The 18489-nt window shown below is 41.1% G+C and overlaps 1 protein-coding gene across 3 annotated transcripts in view; it reads right to left on the bottom strand.

Annotated features, from left to right (window-relative positions):
• The window catches only part of LOC117425618 (forkhead box protein J3), an 81646-nt gene extending 73743 nt beyond the window's left edge, over positions 1–7903 (bottom strand). The window contains exon 1 of one of the 3 annotated variants that reach the window (XR_009309146.1): positions 7542–7903. The gene's annotated coding sequence lies outside the window, so the exon portion shown is untranslated. The remainder of the gene's footprint in view (positions 1–7541) is intronic. The other 2 variants (XM_059002673.1, XM_059002672.1) reach the window with 2 other exon arrangements.
• Positions 7904–18489: the final 10586 nt, after the last annotated feature.

The following is an 18489-nucleotide window of genomic DNA, read 5'->3' on the forward strand; positions in this document are numbered from 1 at the left end:
ATGCATTGAACTGAATACAGATAGAAATTAAAACATGTGAAAACGTACATAATATTAGCTTGAATTAGCTAGAATTCTAACATATGTTAGAATGTATAAATGGAACACAACTGTTCTATTTAAACTGCAGTTTTATCTGGGCCGAGTTCCCCCTGCTATATATAGTAAATATGGACTGGAGAGGAGGCATATAGTGGGAAACTATGGCCCCTGAGGGAAGAACGACAGTTACCAACAGGGTTCTATAATGCCCAAAGCCACAGTCACGGGGGCAATACTTGGATCTATTTTTGGTCATGTGATGAGGTTTTAACCAATCACATGCCAGAATTTCTAAGGACTGATTCATATATATATATATATATATATTTTAGCTCAAAGAGCCAGCTGCCCTAGCACCGACACAAACATTTTAAAAGTGTTTATGTCCCACCCCTATCACTTTTGATTGGCTAGCTGTGGACAAAGCTGATCTATTGGTTATATATATATATATATATATATATATATATATATATATATATATATATATATATATATATATATACACACACACACACACACACACATACACATACATACATATACACAATATATATTATATACAGGGGTGTGCAATTCATATCGCCTGACGCCTGGGACAGCAATTGGACAAAGTTTTTATGTTCGTTCTGTTGCTGGCAAACCACTGTATTTCTAGAGCACCACACAAGTTTCTAAAAACTGAATTGCAGAAGTCTAGCACCGACACATAAACATTTTAAAAGTGTTTATGTCCCACCCCTATCACTTTTGATTGGCTAGCTGTGGACAAAGCTGCTCTTCTATTGGTTACAAAGAAACCCAGAAATGGCTGCCAAGAGAGCTTCTGGCAAGGCACAGACTAATCTTTTAAATTTAAGGTATTATTTACATTTGCCCTACCAAATTTTTGTAAATTGCACGGTCATAACATTTAAAAAATCTTAAATTTCACAGTTTCAGCTATTTAAATCTTAAATTTCACAGTTTCAGCTATTTAAATCTTAAATTTCACGGTGGTGTAACAAAGTATAAAAACGTAGTTAAAAACAATCTAAACATTTAACGCCCTGAAGTTAACAAAAGCATGTTACTAACAAAGTAGAATCGCTAAACGAAAATTAAACTGAAATCCAGAGGATCGCTCTATGATTGTTGAGTTTCGTTTTTTTGTTTTTTTTTATAGTTTTTTGTTGAGTATATGGAAAACTAGAAAGAGATATGTAATTCAATATGTTAACATAACATTGTTCAGCAGGTTTCATTCGACTTTATGAAGCAAAACTGGTTAATCCTTTAAGGTGTGCAAAACTTTTTCCACAGCTGTAATTGACCCCCATAATTATCAAAAAGAATGATTCTTGAATCTCCTGTTTGTCATTATGACGGTTACATTTTAAACAACATCAATATTAAAATGAAAGACAAACTATCGGATACAACTCAAGTTTTATTCAAGCACGTCATTCATATCAAACATCTGCACAGCCGAAATGCAGTATTTAAACGAACAATTAAACATAAAAGGGTTTATTTTCTAACTTACCGCATATAAAGCATTACATCAAAAAATGAAAAACTATAATAAAATAAACATTTCAAAATAAATTAGTGTGTAAACAGGTATATATGTACATACAAAACTGTAAAAATCATTTTTGAACAAAAGTAACATGTTTTCCCTTGCATGTGTCAGTCGGTGCAGCACTGAATCCAGGTTGATGCTGCAGCCTGCTGCTTTGCAGTTTTCAGATTGAAATGTTTCTGCCGAAGCGCTGTGGCTAGCTTCAAGATGAAATCTCTCCTACTGATATTTTCCCCGGTGCATCCCTTGTACAAAACGAAGGAATTGGTGGCTGCCAGGTCCAGTAGAGATAACAACAAGCTTGTATATAAAAATAAATAAATAACAGAATATTGTAGGTTATATTCAAAATAAAAACATGCATTGTAAAAGCGGTTCTAGGTGGGTCAGATTATATCTTCCTTATTTTTGCGATCCTGCCATTGAAACGGCATCAGGGTATTTAATACACGTACTTAGGAAAAGTCATAAACGGACAACCGCATAACTTTCAGACACGCAGAGTAATTTAAATTTGAAAACCTCAAACCGTCAAAATGACTGCTGTGGTGGTTCTAGAGTTAAACCCCACAATTTTCCGTACTAGATTTTTTTTTCTCATTTTCCAAACTGAATATGGTTGCCCTTAGACTTTCTGCATTATAGCATCCAGCTATTTCTGTTAGGTTTAAAAACTCAGAGCAAACTTGCTTCAAAACTACGGTAAATAATAAGTTGACTCGTGTCACTTTGGTCTGTCACCGCTGATTTCAGGGTTTCGCTGAAAAGCCATTCGCCAAATTTCTCATTGTTTCTGTTAACAGTTTATGTATGCACTACAGTGCAGTCTTTAGAAGGCAGCGGAATTGGGGTGAATTTTTGTGGCGATTTCTTTAAAGACGTTACCTGTTGTAAACTGTAACTTTTTGGTCCAAGTTCACAAATGCCGACTTAAACCTGACCCTCTGTTTTCTTTCGCTTCTCCTACAAACATCTCCTTTTCTGCTCCTGACATGTTTAATATTGGTCATCATCTTACACCATGACATTTCTCGGCATGATCTCTGGCCACTGTAGGTTTTAATTCCTTCATTACATTCTACCCCTGGACCACTCAAAATCCAAATATTCATTTTCACAAGCAGGAATGAACGATCTTCTTGTAAGTTTCGGTACAGCTATCTCCTGAGGGGATCTGATACTGGACTGCCATACTGTCTGCTTTATTATTATTATTATTATCATTATTATTATTATTATTATCATCATCATAACGATTACTTAAATTGCATATGGAGAAACAGTACAGCTTCAAAATATATGAACAGTTGTACAATGGCAATTGTTTTTAATTTGGAAGATAGATATATAGATAGTTAGACAGATATACACACACAGTGCTACTCCATTATAACACGACCTGCTACAGTGCAGAATCCATTATAAGGTCACAGTAAGGTCCTGGCTCCCATTTCCCCCATAACGCAATTTGCCTTGCACACATCGGGTGAACGTTCCAGATATACAGTATGAAGCATGGCAGACAGCAAAAAACAAAAACCTTTCTCTGTTAAAATGAAACTCGATTTGGTGGACAGAGTAAGAAAAGGTGCAACTCAAGCAGCAGTTTCAAAATATATAAATGTTGAAGAATCTACATTGCATAGATGGCTAAAAGACAAACAAAAAATAAGCTTTTATTGATAAGATTGATTCTAGGAAAAAATGAGACAAGCTGCTGTGTGAATGTGCTGCTGTGAGGGTGCAAGACTGCTTGCTGTTTTTGGTGTGGCCCAGGCTAACAGGGGCCGGGAATGATCGTCCTAATAAACCGTGGATTCGAGTACCTGCAAACTGTGGTGTGTCTCCTTCCTTCATTTTGCACCATACGCTACAATATTAATTTGGCTTGTAGGCATTGTAAATCATTTCTGGAACAAAAATGCCAATATTCGTTATAAGACGAAACACAAATAACATGGTCTCCTAATTAAGGACCCCAACAACCTCATTCTAACAGGGTAGAGCTATGTATGTGTATGTATATGTATATGTACACTACCGGTCAAAAGTTTTAGAACACCCCCATTTTTCCAGTTCTTATTGAAATTTAAGCAGTTCAAGTCCAGTGAATAACCTGAAATAGTTCAAAGGTAAGCAGTAAACTGCCAGAGGTTAAAAAAAAAAAGTTTTTTAACTTACAGCTGTTCTGCAGCAATGGAAGTAAATTAAGCCTTGAAAGTTGATGCTAACAATTCCTACAGGTGTCCCAACTTTTGTTGATTACTTACAAACCCTCTGTCTGTATAAAAGCAGTGTTGGAACAGACTGTGTTACTACACCCTCTTAAGCATTATTTGGACAGTATTGTACTGCAGGAAGTAGTATATTGCTCTCATAATGGCGAGAAAAAAGGCAATTAACAAAGTTAGACAGACAGACCATTATAACCCTTAAAAGTGTAGGTCTTTCCTTTAGAGAAATTGCAAAGAAAGCCAAGGTGTCAGTGAGTACAGTTTCCTACACCATCAAAAGGCACTTGGAAACTGGAGGAAACTCTGACAGGAAGTGGTCTGGCAGACCCAAAGCCACAACAGAATCAGAAGACAAGTTTCTGAGAGTCAACAGCTTGCGTGATAGGCGGCTCACAGGACAACAGCTTCAAGCACAGCTTAACACTGGTCGAAGTAAGCAAGTCTCAGTTTCAACTGTGAAGAGAAAACTTCGAGCTGCAGGTTTGACAGGTCGAGTGGCAGTAAGAAAGCCATTGCTAAGATGTCAAAATAAGAAAAAGATGCTTGCCTGGGCCATGAAGCACCGCCAGTGGACTACTGAAGACTGGAAGAAGGTCTTATGGACCGATGAATCAAAATTTGAAATCTTTGGTTCATCACGCAGGGTTTTTGTACGCCGTCGAGTAGGCGAAAGGATGGTTCCTCGGTGTGTGACACCAACTGTCAAACATGGAGGAGGAAGCATGATGGTCTGGGGCTCTTTTGCTGGATCCAGAGTCGGCGACTTGCACAGAGTGAGTGGCACCCTGAACCAAAACTGCTACCACAGCATTTTGCAGCGCCATGCAATACCCTCTGGTATACACCTAGTTGGTCAGGGGTTCATCCTACAGCAAGATAATGACCCAAAACATACCTCCAGGCTATGTCAGAACTACCTTAGAAGAAAAGTACAAGACGGTAGGCTTCAAATCATGGCATGGCCAGCACAGTCTCCAGACTTAAACCCCATCGAGCTGGTTTGGGATGAACTGGACAGAAGGGTGAAAGCAAAGCAACCTACAAGTGCAACACATTTGTGGGAACTTCTGCAACAGTGTTGGGAAGAACTTTCTGAACAATACTTGATTTCCATTGTAGAAAGAATGCCACAAGTGTGTTCGGCTGTTATATCTGCAAAAGGTGGCTACTTTGATGAGTCAAAAATTTAGATTAAATTTTGTTAAACAAAACAATTCCATGATTTCTTTTTTATCTCCAATTGTTTATTTGTTCTATGCTTTAATTTCAGAGTACATTGACACATTAAACTGCGTAAATTTCAATAAAAACTGGAAAAATGGAGGTGTTCTAAAACTTTTGACCGGTAGTGTGTGTGTGTGTGTGTGTGTGTGTGTGTGTATATATATATATATATATATATATATATATATATATATAAATCAGCATGTCTCTAATTTCAGTTAATTCTTGAAAATACATTGTTCCTTCTTGGTCCATTTTCAGTCCAGCTACACGTTACATAACCAGAATGCTCAGCGAGGCTGGTTATTCACTTGAGTTTATACGCTAGACTAGCGAGCGAATAAAAAAAAAAAACGGATGGAAATGCATCAAACTTTTATTTGCGATAACCATTTTTTAAAACTCGTGACGTCATTACGTACAGCTGTTTGTTCCTATTATAGAGTCTGATGGAAATCTGTTTTTGAACGATAAGATTTGCATATATTTTTAGAAATGTGTTCGTCTTGTTGATGGAAACATAGCTATTGTTAACCTTCAATATTACATGGATCTGTAAAACTCTCACCTTATTCCAGTATTAAACTGGGGTCAGTTCCATCTGCACTCTACAATCAAATCCACAACCAGACTTTACACAAAGCTCAAAGATCATGTAAGTACTGTATCAAGTTTGCCATTACATTTTTTTTTTGTATTCCTTTACCTACTGCTATGCCTAAATGTGTTGTTTTTGGTATTTTTGATACCCACCTCCAGCTTCAGGCTCTGGATCAATTCCACCACTGGAACACAAAGTTATAACAATCCACGTTCAAACAGATTTGATCTCAGATCTTTAATATAAAATCACTTTTAAAACAGCCCCAGTTACAGATGGAATCGAGGCACAACTTAGAAATAAACTGGGAAGTGACTTTATTGGTTAGTGTTGTGGAGGGATGATGACCAGAGCAAGCCGCCCACTGTGACTCAACCTGTAGTTCAGCCTGGAGCTTGACATATAAAAGGCCTGACAGCGGGGAATTGCAGGCCATTATCAACACAGAAAAGGAAACTTTCAATTTAAAACTTAACTGGCCATGATGCTTTTAGTCTCTGTGAGTATTTAAACAAATAAAACAAAATGCTGATGAAAAATGATTCACCTTATGCTAATGAATGTAAATGTCTCTTAAGAGGTCTGGAACAAATTGCTATTCAAATCCAGTTACATTACCACTTACCTAGTTTCAGTCGTGAAACACACTGTCACGCAATGCCACATATACTCTTTTTACTCAATGCAGTCTGACTCCAGTGAGTGCAGAGCTGGATATAAATGGTTTTGCAATGTGCCCTACAATATATTACATATAATACACCACGCAATACCATGCACTATGCCTGCACAATCATCCTGCAACACATGAATTGCGGTTACACCCCGTTTTGTTGAAAATGACATATTAATGTACTCCCCAACAGTGTGATTTCTGGCGACTTATCAATGATAATTGGACATTTCCACTGCACGTTATGTGTTCTCCAGGTAACATGGTTCTGGGTACAGTTAATGTAGACAATTTTTATATTTGCACTGAAAATTGCGACACTCGGCGTTTCCAATACTGAAGACACACAGACGCTTTGCACAGCAGCTGTCAAAGTTCCTGAAAGGTTTTCTTTACGCGCTCACGTTTATTGTTCAAAATGTAAAGCATCGGATGAAAAAAAAAACAATATCTGAATTAAAACGTCAAATTCACACTGGAAAGAAAACACAAATATTTGAAAAGCGACATCTTCAAGCTTGAGCTAATTACCAGACAATATGATTCTGCAATACACCCCAGTACTTGAATCAGTGAGCTAGCTTTCCAGGAGTAAAAATGCAGCACATGTACAGTATTCAAAATGCTGTGTTCTCGTCAATTTGATTCTATGTGATTGAACGCTCGACACCCGGGTAGCAAATGTCTAGATTTTAGCTATATCTGGTATAGCCACTGTAAACGTGCAATGACAGACAGTACTATTTCACTAATAACAAAACTGAAAAAAATAAATATATAAAACACCATTTCCGAACCCAAACGGTTTTCTTTTCAAACAAAAAATAATAAAGTCTACTTTTATAGTCATCAAAAAAACATCTCCTTAAGAAAATAACCCCCGAGACCGTAGTGGCAGTCGATTTATGGTGATCCACCTTACATATCCAAAATAATGCTGCTACACTAACTAACTTGCTTGCTTGTTTCTGCCACAGCACACGTTAAGCCAGCCTCCCAACTCCAGCGCCGCAGACCCGGGGTACATCACCAAAGACTCCCCCTGTCAAGCCTCAGACAGAGTCAGCAGAGGAAGGGGATCAACCAGGGCCTGTCAGCTCCCCTCCATCCGCGGGACTCGAGTACAAGCCTCCACCCCAATAGTGGCGCTCTCTTGCCAGGCCTCGCTTCAACTCCCATCCCCGTGTTCTCCCTGCTACTCACCCGGGTTGGTGGTGCGGGACCGGTCCGGGTACGTATTGGAACAACAGTCCACCCCCCTCCACCGCTACTTTTTCTTCTTCTTTGCCCCGGGGAATGGGCTCCGCTCCCCCCCGCAGTATAGTTTTTTGTGTTTGTCCCGGGTCAGACCCGCTCTGCCCCGGCCGGTGTGTCGGTCAGTGTTTTCCCTCGGCTTCCCCACCTTCTCCCGTCAGCTTTCCACTCGGCAGCAAACATCCGGGAACCGCTCGCTCAAACACCCGGAACTACTTCCAGCGCCAGTCGGAGCACGTCGCAGATCACTCCATACTGCTCACGCAGTGAGTGAAGGGATCCACATTCGCACAATTAACTAGCCCCGTCACTTTGTGTAGCGCAGATTATAGACAAAAAAGCAGCGAAGACGCAGCTCCACGCAAGGGCATGCACAACATTTAGGTCTAACGGTGACTTTTTAGCTGGATGTTGGTTTATCTTAATGGGCGCAACGGTTTTAAACAGACGAAGTACAGTAATTGTAGGTTTTGAATCCAGAGCACATCCACACGCAGTCTTGCTTTTCAGTAGCCTAGTGACTCCACTGCTCATATTCAACTATTGCACTGCTAAGCCTGCACATTTTGGACACTGATAAATAGAAATTATTAAAATTACATTTTGAATCAATGAAAGAAAAAGAAAACAACAGCATTTGTTCATTTAAAATGATATAACTTGAATTAAGAACCTGTCAACGAATCATATGTTGATATTGACAAACTTCAGTTTTTTTACACCACCCCAAAAGTGAGCTTACATTATTATTATTATAATTTATTTCTTAGCAGATGCCCTTATCCAGGGCGACTTACAATCGTAAGCAAATACATTTCAAGTGTTACAATACAAGTAATACAAAAAGAGCAAGAAATACAATAACTTTTGTTCAAGCAAAGTACAAGTGTGACAAACCACAATTCAATAATACAGCAGATAATAGTGATAGTTACATCAGGATATGATTAAATAGTGATAGTTACATCAGGATATGATTAAATACAAAGTACTACAGGTTAAACACTTGGCAGATTACAGTATTCTGAAGTACAGGATTAAATGCAGTAAAATAGGGGGCAGATAAGAGCAAAATAAAGCACATTTACATGAAGGGTGATAGTGTCCCAGGATACAAACAGAGGAGTTCTACAGGTGCTGTTTGAAGAGGTGAGTCTTAAGGAGGCGCCGGAATGTGGTCAGGGACTGGGCAGTCCTGACATCTGTAGGAAGGTCATTCCACCACTGTGGAGCAAGGGTGGAGGGTGGAGCGGGCTCTGGAGGCAGGGGAGCGTAGCGGAGGTAGAGCTAGTCTTCTAGTGCAGGCGGAGCGGAGAGGTCGAGTGGGGGTGTAGGGAGAGATGAGGGTCTGGAGGTAGCTGGGTGCAGTCTGGTCAAGGCATCTGTAGGCTAGTACAAGAGTCTTGAACTGGATGCGAGCGGTGATCGGGAGCCAGTGGAGCAAGCGGAGTAGTGGAGTAGCGTGGGCAAAGCAAGGCAGAGAGAACACCAGACGGGCAGCAGAGTTCTGGATGAGCTGGAGCGGACGGGTGGCGGACGCAGGGAGGCCAGCCAGGAGGGAGTTGCAGTAGTCTAGGCGGGAGAGTACCTGGGCCTGGACCAGGAGCTGGGTAGCATAGTTGGTGAGGAAGGGTCGGATTCTTCGGATGTTGCTCAGGAAGAAATCGGCAAGTGCGTGCCAGAGTGGAGATGTGCTGGGAATAAGAGAGGCAGGGGTCCAGGTTCTTAGCTGAGGAAGAGGGAGAGAGTGTGGTAGATTCCAGAGGAACAGAGATAGAGAGATCAGAGGAGGGGGAGGAGGAGGGAAAGAAAAGGAGGTCAGATTTAGAGAGGTTGAGTTTGAGGTGATGCGAGTGCATCCAGCAAGAAATAGCATACAAGTTTTATTTTGTGGGTTGTACAATGACTGTCGTGAGTCTGCGGGTTTTAATGTCAATTTGCGGGTCAAATGAGATCTCATGTTTGGGCTAGAGCGTGTTCAATAACTCAAAAGCTATTCAAGATTTCAATACATTCCACTTTAAATCAATAGCAGATTTGTTGTCTGACATTTCCCATTTTGTTGCTCCTATTTCCTTTGTGGGGAAGCAAAGAACAGAGCCAGGTTTGGGATGGTTTAAGTCTCCGAGCACAGCTGCATGATGAAATTGAAAGCGCTTGTTTTTGTGTTTCCTACAAGAAGTTAATTGGAGTTGTAATGCGCAGATGTCTAGTTTTGCCTTTGATCTCAGTTTTCTCCAAGAAGGAAACATTGTGAAGTTTTCCTGTGAAGTCCCATCCTTGCTTTAATCCTGGTTTCATTTTGTTCCTCTTTTCAAAAACTGAACTGAAATGTGCCCTAACTGGACACCAGAGTAACAGCAGGCATTAATATTGTGGCACAGCCTTCAGGGAGTATTCTAGAATAATCTATAATCTGCTTTGCACATGTTCACAAGGGGTATTCCCTTAAAATGGGCAGCACTGCAAGCAAAAGGCACACCAACCCTATATTGATAAAACATTATGGCCCTTGTATGTAAACAGTGTGTGACTCTACCCTGCCTCCCTGTGGAAGCAGTGTGTGAATCTACCCTGCCTCCCTGAGTCAGCATTATGTGACTCTACCCTGCCTCCCTGTGGAAGCAGTGTGTGAATCTACCCTGCCTTCCTGAGTCAGCATTATGTGAATCTACCCTGCCTCCCTGTGGAAGCAGTGTGTGAATCTACCCTGCCTCCCTGAGTCAGCAGTACGTGAATCTACCCTGCCTCCCTGTGGAAGCAGTGTGTGAATCTACCCTGCCTCCCTGAGTCAGCAGTACGTGAATCTACCCTGCCTCCCTGTGGAAGCAGTGTGTGAGTCTACCCTGCCTCCCTATGGAAGCAGTGTGTGAATGGCTGGGTGCTCACATGCAGTGCTCAGGTCATTGTCTCCCTGGAAGAATGAGTTGCAGCATCATGCAGATGCTCTGTCTTGGTATTCCTTGGTATTCACTGGGACAGTTGTGTTACTAGGAAAATGGTTGCTGTTCTAGGACAACTTGCTGTCCATAATTAAAATTATTCTTTGCAGTCGGAAGTTTGTGTCTACTTATTAACAGTATTATCCACATAAGCTTGACACATGAATACATGAATGAATTAGAATGCTGTTCTGTGTGTTTTTAATCCATGTATATTTCACATGAGAGCTGGTAAACCTGTCTCTAGTCTGTAGTGAATGTTTCTGGGGCACTGTGGCAATGTGCCCTGCCCCTGTGTGCATTTGTGTGTTGTGTTGTATGGTGCGTGTGTTAATGTTGGTGTATAGATTGGTACACGGGATATAAACGGGTCTGTGTTTCACGTGTATTTAAAAAGTGTAGATTTGTATTTAGGCACGAGGAGGGCACAAATCACTTCACGTGCTGGTTAAGTGTAATATGTGAGCACGGGGTTGCACAGAATTAATTCACGTGCTGGGATTCAAGTGAATAATTAATTAGTAATTGAATCCCAGCACAACAGTATATATAGAGACACGTAGCATTCACTCGGGGTTAGGTGTTCGGTGAGTGGAGAACGGGATTGGAGACGGAGGTAAAGATAATAATAATAATAATAATAATAATAATAATAATAATAATAATAATAATAATAATAGTTGTTAAATCTGCTCACCGTGTTTTGTCTGTTTGGTCCGTTTTTGTTTGTCTTTTTATTTTGGCGTATAGTGCCGTGTCCTGTGTTTTGTGTTTCAAACCTTTTATTTTCTGTTCTGTTTATTAAATGCTGAGCGAAAGCATTCGCTCAGCTTCACCAAACCCCAAATCTCTGTCTGTTTATTTCCTGCATCTGGTCTGACGCCACCCACTCCGGCCGTCTTTGTGACAGGCACACATCATTAATCCCTTGTGGCTGGTGAAAGGGACTAGCTGGCATGTGAAGTGAGGCAAGGCGACTGTGACAGTTTCCACCGGACTTCCGCAAACTCAGAGTGACTGGGCCTGTCTGCAGCTGTAAGGGTTCCTAGACTGAGCGGTGGAGAAGGAGGCAAACTCAACCTGACAACAGCGGGTCTGCAAGGAGACGCGTCTTCCAGCAGCACATTACTGCACTGCTTAACAGCCCTTTCATTATCTTGTTTGTTGGGAGAACTACGTGCTGAGTTGCAAAGCTGGAGGCCAACATTCATCCCTGTAGAATCAAGATGAGATGGAGCAAGAATGTCTCACAGCAGGGGAGGACGCCAGTACTACACTAATCGCCAGTCTTTTGACAGGTACGATTCCCAAGGAAGGCCCATCTGTAGATGTTGCCAACAATCAGGACATATAGAACGTTATTGGTAAGTCCACCCACATCTAGCCCAGCACAGCATTTAAACTAGCATGCCAAAGTCCAGAAGTGCCTTTGATTGAAGGGGACAGCCCGATTGTGGAAGTTTTAATAGAAGGAATTAAGGTTCCTTGTTTGCTTGACACAGGCTGCTAAGTCACTATGCTGCAGCAGAGTTTCTTTGAACAGCATTTTGGGAAGCATGGGAAATATCTTCAAGACCCTACTACTTGGCTTTCCCTGCAGGCTGCTAATGGACTTGCAATCCCTTATGAAGGCTGGGCTGTGATGGACATTGAGATTGGGGATGTGAGGATTCCCCAACGAGGCATTTTAGTAGTGCAAGATCACTGTCTGTCATCTGCGCCTGCCTTTGCTAGGCTTGAATACTATTCAGGAGTGCTGGGAAGAACTGTTCCAAAAGAAACAAACCAACAACCTTCAAGGGTTGCCATGCCTGAATGAGCCTGGAAGAAAGACTTGGGGACACGTTTTGAAGGTATGTGCTGAAAGAGCCTTTTTTACTGACAGAACTGGACGCGTTGGGTTTCTTCACACAGTTAACCGGTTTCCCCTAAAGATTCCTGGATACAGTGAGATGCTTATCCAAGGCCAAGGCCGAGCCAGAGTTGGACCAGGGGGACAAAATTCTAACTGCCTAGTGGAACCTTTGGTAGAGCAGCAATCTTTTTCTGGTAGCCCGCAGTTTGAACACCGTGGAGAGGATGACTATCTATGTGGGTTAGGAATACGGGGGGCGGGGGGGGGGGGGGGGGGGCGGTTTGCCATCAGAAGCTAGGGGAGCTGTTTGTAATCCAACCCGAAGAAGTGGCTGAAGAAGATGCTGTGCAGATGGCACAAACCAAGCCTGGAATAGCTGAAGTCCATCTACTTCAGACTGAAGGGGTTGTTTTGGTGGGAGGGTGCTTATAATCTTGATTCTTTCTTGAGTGAGGAGCAGCATTCCAAGCTGAAGCAGCTTTTGGACTAGTATCAAGGCGCTGCTCATGAAGAGGATTATGGACGGACAGGCACTGTTCAACACCAGGTATGGACTGGAGACGCTGCCCCAGTACGAGAAAGGTACCGACAGATACCGACCAGTCTCTTCGGAGAGATAAGGACCTTATTGCAGGGTATGCTAGAGTCCGGGGTAGTTAGGGAAAGTAATAGTCCTTGTTAAGAAAAAACGGATGATTTTGTGCCGATTATCGCAAGTTAAATAGAAGAATCGTTGACCTCTCTGAAGAAAACTTTTTGGTTCTTGCTAGTCCCACTGTATGTATGTTTTACAATCTCTTCTACCAGCTGGTGCCATGTACACTCCAACCATCCCCTCCACACCACCCTTAAATACAGGAGTTCAGCATCCCCTCTCTCTGCTTGTGATGGGAATGGATCTCTGTTTGAAATATGCCAGGAATGTGTTTCAGGAGCCCACACGCACACACACACGCACACACACACACACACACACATTCATACTGTCTACAACAATTTAAATTAAACATATGGGAAGAGATGGGTACACAGTTAAAACTGTAACGGCTCTTTTGCTACATAATTGAATAAGACAGAGAAGTGACACAGCCGGTTTTCATTATGTGTGTGTGTGGAATGTAATGCAATGTGGGAGAGTGATTTCATTGTGATTGTTTGATGTGCAACCCTCAAAACAGCCACTAGAGGGGACTCTGGTGCAGCATTTGCTCGGGATTGCAGTGTGATGTAAAAGGGAAATGCAAGGTAAACAAGCTATATGTCAACAATGTGTAATATGATTTCCATTAAAAATAAATAAATAAATAAATAAACAAGGGAATAACCAAAAGATTCTCGGAACAATGAAATGGTGAGCAATGATAATGCTAATCAAACAAAATGAGTTTTAAAGCTTTGATTCCACTCCTTTAACCAGCATTCTCTTTGTAACTCTAACAGGTAAATAAACCAATAATTACTCATATAGGAATCGATTGTGTAACAAAATCCCCTGTAACACAAACTTCATTCCCAAGCCAATGAAATTAGTATACATTAGTATACTTGTATTAAATGATGATGGCCAGAAAGCTCTTGAGTTCATAATGGACTGAATTGTGGTGTGCATTCCCTGGTTACCTACCTGAGACCACATCACCAGAGGCAGGAAGCTAGATCCCTATGCTCCAGGAAGGAAACACAGGGAGAATCTAAATCCAAAACGCTTTAAAATACATAAAATAAGGAAGAAAATCCACATCTTCTTCCACTTTGTATAATAGCAATAATGATCTTCACAATGGGAATTACTAGGATTACATTCCTACAAAAAAAACAGGCTGCAATCTTGGGGAATTATTGTGCCTTACCCTCAAGTTTCTCTTCAATTTATAAATGGCATCACACAGCAACTCCCCTCAACAGCTCAGAAGAATTGAAGAGTCTTTACACCCAGGAGCTTGACAGCTGACATCAGAGAGCTGCGGTCCATGTGACCAGTAGGGGTCCCTGTAGTGCGCTGAGGTGGCACAGTCCCTGACGATTTCCCCTCACTGGCTGACTCACCCTGGTTCTGCCTGGGGGAATGCTGATTAAATGATGATTCTGTGCAGATGCAGAAACATCACGAGAGAATTATGGATAACTGGGATCATAAACAGGACTAAGGAAAGCCTACACTGCCAAACAAGCAGCTCTTTGACTGGGAGGCGTTTCCTCTCAGGGCTCTTTCAAGGTTTCTCACAGAAAAGGCGTTTGTAACATTATTAGTAGTTATTTCTTAGCAGACGCCCTTATCCAGGGCGACTTACAATTGTTACAAGATATCACATTATACATTATACAGATATCATATTATTTTTTACATACAATTACCCATTTATAGAGTTGGGTTTTTACTGGAGCAATCTAGGCAAAGTACCTTGCTCAAGGGTACAGCAGCACCTGGGATTGAACCCACGACCCTCTGGTCAAGAGTCCAGAGCCCCTAACCACTACTCCACACTGCTTCGTACAGTAAAACAAGCACTTCACTTCCTAAGAGCGCACCATGGTAACTGCACACTATAATTCAGCACTTTACTGGGCTTTACCACCTTGCTTAACCCTCCCCCATTAAACAGTCTGACAGGGCCCTTTTTCCTATCTATAGAAACGTTGCTGTTGGTTCCTGGTTCTTAAACATGTGCTGTACTGTCTGTTACCTTCTGTCCGTTACCTTCAGCAAAGGGAGACTCAAGGAAGCCCTAGGTCCTGATATGAACAATTGGGACTAAGGGACCTGTAACAGGGAGAGACCTGGACTGGCCGTCTGACGCATGCACGATGCTGCAGGAAGGGGGCAGCAGTCCCGTGGGGTCTGCCTGCCAGTCATGGCGGTGACACGGAGAGGTGGGGAAGAGGGTGTGTGTGATTTTCCCCTCTCTGAGTGGCTGGGAGGCGGACTTTAATGGGATTGTTAACCTATAAAGTAACACTCTGTTGTTTCCTCAGATCTGCCCCTTTAGACTGGAAGAGCGAGCAAAGCGGTCTCGTTTTGACTACCGAGGGACGGGAGGATAACAAACGTCCGGAAAGAAAAATCAAAGAAAATAATTTTAAAGAAAGAGAGGGAAAAGTGGGGGATCGTTGGACAGCCCCAGTATTGTTGTGCAGTGAGTTGGAGACAGCAGAGGGTAGGACGGAGTCCCGGGTCGTCCGGGTAGCAGCGACTGGGGAGATTCACGGTGCGAAGTGCATCACATTTATTTTGTAGTTTTTCCTTACTGTGTTTTATTTTCCCTGTTTCTTTTTGCCTTCTTCGTTTTTTATAATTTGTGAGCACCTGCGAGTGCCGGACTGTACCTGAGTACCCTGACGTGGTATTCCCCAGTTGGTTCTGGATACAATAGCTGGTAGCCAGACCACGGACCACAAGCGCCCTCTACGGGCTCAAAGAAATCAGTGCACCTCACCAGAATACAAAAGAAAATAATAAAACCGAGCACCTGTGTGGTGTTGACAAATACAATTTCTGTCTCCCGTGTCAGTGAATACCCGCACCCTCCCACAGGACCTGTATAAGAAAATGCAGCTAAAAAAAAAAAAAAAATCCTGGAGCTGCCAGCTCTAAACTGCCACCTCCAATAGGGTTACTAATAGTCCACTTAATTAGCCTTATATCCAATTAGAGGCTGCTCCTGTCGACATGAATAGATAATGCAGAAAACAAATAAACTGGCTTTTCAGTTCCTTTGTAAAGGCATGTGGTCAGGGTTGATTGACAATCAATTAATCAATCAACACCTGGCCACATTCCACACATGGATTTGACAGGGATTTCAGTTCAAATATGCAAACTTTCTTTACAGTCGCAGACAAAAGTATTTGTGCGGTTAAAAAAAAAGAGAAAAACTACAATGAAAGTGATTTCTATCATTTCTAATTGTTCTATTGAAAGATATAAATTAGAGATTCAGCTTTATAATAAAACAACAAATTACTACATACCATGCATAAAATGAAAAATAACACATAAAACTAATTTCATACTTTGACAGAAGTATTTGGGTAATCAACATATTACGTATAAAACCCATTTGTTGCTAATTATTGACAATTATCATGATTGAAAACCAACACCTTATGATAATTATAGAATATATAAATACATACTCATCAAGTGCTGAAAAGTCATTTGAAATTTGTGATTAAAAAAGCAACAAAAATGGTTAAAACTAAAGAGTATGGCAACAATCTCAAAATGGCAGTGATACAACTAATCGAAAAAGGAGAAACTACCAGAAATATAGCAGAAAGGCTTGGTTTACCGAAAAGCACTGTGTGGGCTATTATTGACAAACACAGGAGAACAGGAACTACTGCAACTAGCTCCAGGTGTGGAAGACCAAGAAAGATTTCTGCAAAATCTGGAAGAAGAATCATTCGAGCAGCCCGGCAAAATCCTTGGATTACTGCAAAAGATTTGACCCAAGAATTGGGAGAAGATGGTCAAGAAATTCACAAGCAAACAATTCAACGATACCTTAACAAGAGGAATGTCCATGGGCAAACACCAATTGCAAACCTTTGTTAAAAATAATACACAAAAGAAATTGATTGGAGTTTTCCATTGAATACTTGAAGAAGCCTGATGATTTCTTCAACCAAATTGTATGGTCTGACGAATCCAAAATATAAATTTTTTCACCAAAAAAAGCAATATGTTTGGAGGAAGAGAAGAATTTAAAGAAAAGTTCATCGTGCCCAGTGTTAAACATGGTGGAGGTTGTGTGATGGTATGGGCTTGTTTTTCAGGCACTGGCAACCTTTGTATTGTAGAAGGATCAATGAATGCTGCAAAATATCAGCAGGATAATGACCCTAAGCATTCTGTAAAGACTACAAAGGAATTTCTGAAAAAAAAAGAAGATTACAGTTATGGATTGGTCATCTCAGTCCCCAGACTTGAATCCCATTGAGATGTTTTGGATTGACTTGAAGGCTGCTGTTGCAAAAAGGAAACCAAAGTCGATTGCAGAACTCAAAGCTGCATGTGTTGAAGAATGGGCAAAAATATCTCCGGAAAGATGCCAAGAACTGGTTTCAAAATAGAAAAAAAGACTGCAAGCTTTAAAGGAAGCAAAGGTTGGGCACACAAAATAATAATGTAAGGGTGCCCAAATACTTCTGTCAAAGTATCAAATTAGTTTATGCATGTTATTTTGCATTTCATGCATGTTATGTAATAATTTGTTGTTTTATTTTGTAGCTGAATCTCTAATTTATATCTTTCAATCGAACAATTTGAAATTATAGAAATCACTTAGTGTTTTTTTTCATTTTTTTAACTGTCCAAATACTTTTGTCTGCAACTACAGTGCCTTGCGAAAGTATTCGGCCCCCTTGAACTTTGCGACCTTTTGCCACATTTCAGGCTTCAAACATAAAGATATGAAACTGTAATTTTTTGTGAAGAATCAACAACAAGTGGGACACAATCATGAAGTGGAACGAAATTTATTGGATATTTCAAACTTTTTTAACAAATAAAAAACTGAAAAATTGGGCGTGCAAAATTATTCAGCCCCTTTACTTTCAGTGCAGCAAACTCTCTCCAGAAGTTCAGTGAGGATCTCTGAATGATCCAATGTTGACCTAAATGACTAATGATGATAAATAGAATCCACCTGTGTGTAATCAAGTCTCCGTATAAATGCACCTGCACTGTGATAGTCTCAGAGGTCCGTTTAAAGCGCAGAGAGCATCATGAAGAACAAGGAACACACCAGGCAGGTCCGAGATACTGTTGTGGAGAAGTTTAAAGGCGGATTTGGATACAAAAAGATTTCCCAAGCTTTAAACATCCCAAGGAGCACTGTGCAAGCGATAATATTGAAATGGAAGGAGTATCAGACCACTGCAAATCTACCAAGACCTGGCCGTCCCTCTAAACTTTCAGCTCATACAAGGAGAAGACTGATCAGAGATGCAGCCAAGAGGCCCATGATCACTCTGGATGAACTGCAGAGATCTACAGATGAGGTGGGAGACTCTGTCCATAGGACAACAATCAGTCGTATACTGCACAAATCTGGCCTTTATGGAAGAGTGGCAAGAAGAAAGCCATTTCTTAAAGATA

Source organism: Acipenser ruthenus, chromosome 27, assembly GCF_902713425.1.
Source record: "Acipenser ruthenus chromosome 27, fAciRut3.2 maternal haplotype, whole genome shotgun sequence".
NCBI lineage: Eukaryota > Metazoa > Chordata > Actinopteri > Acipenseriformes > Acipenseridae > Acipenser > Acipenser ruthenus.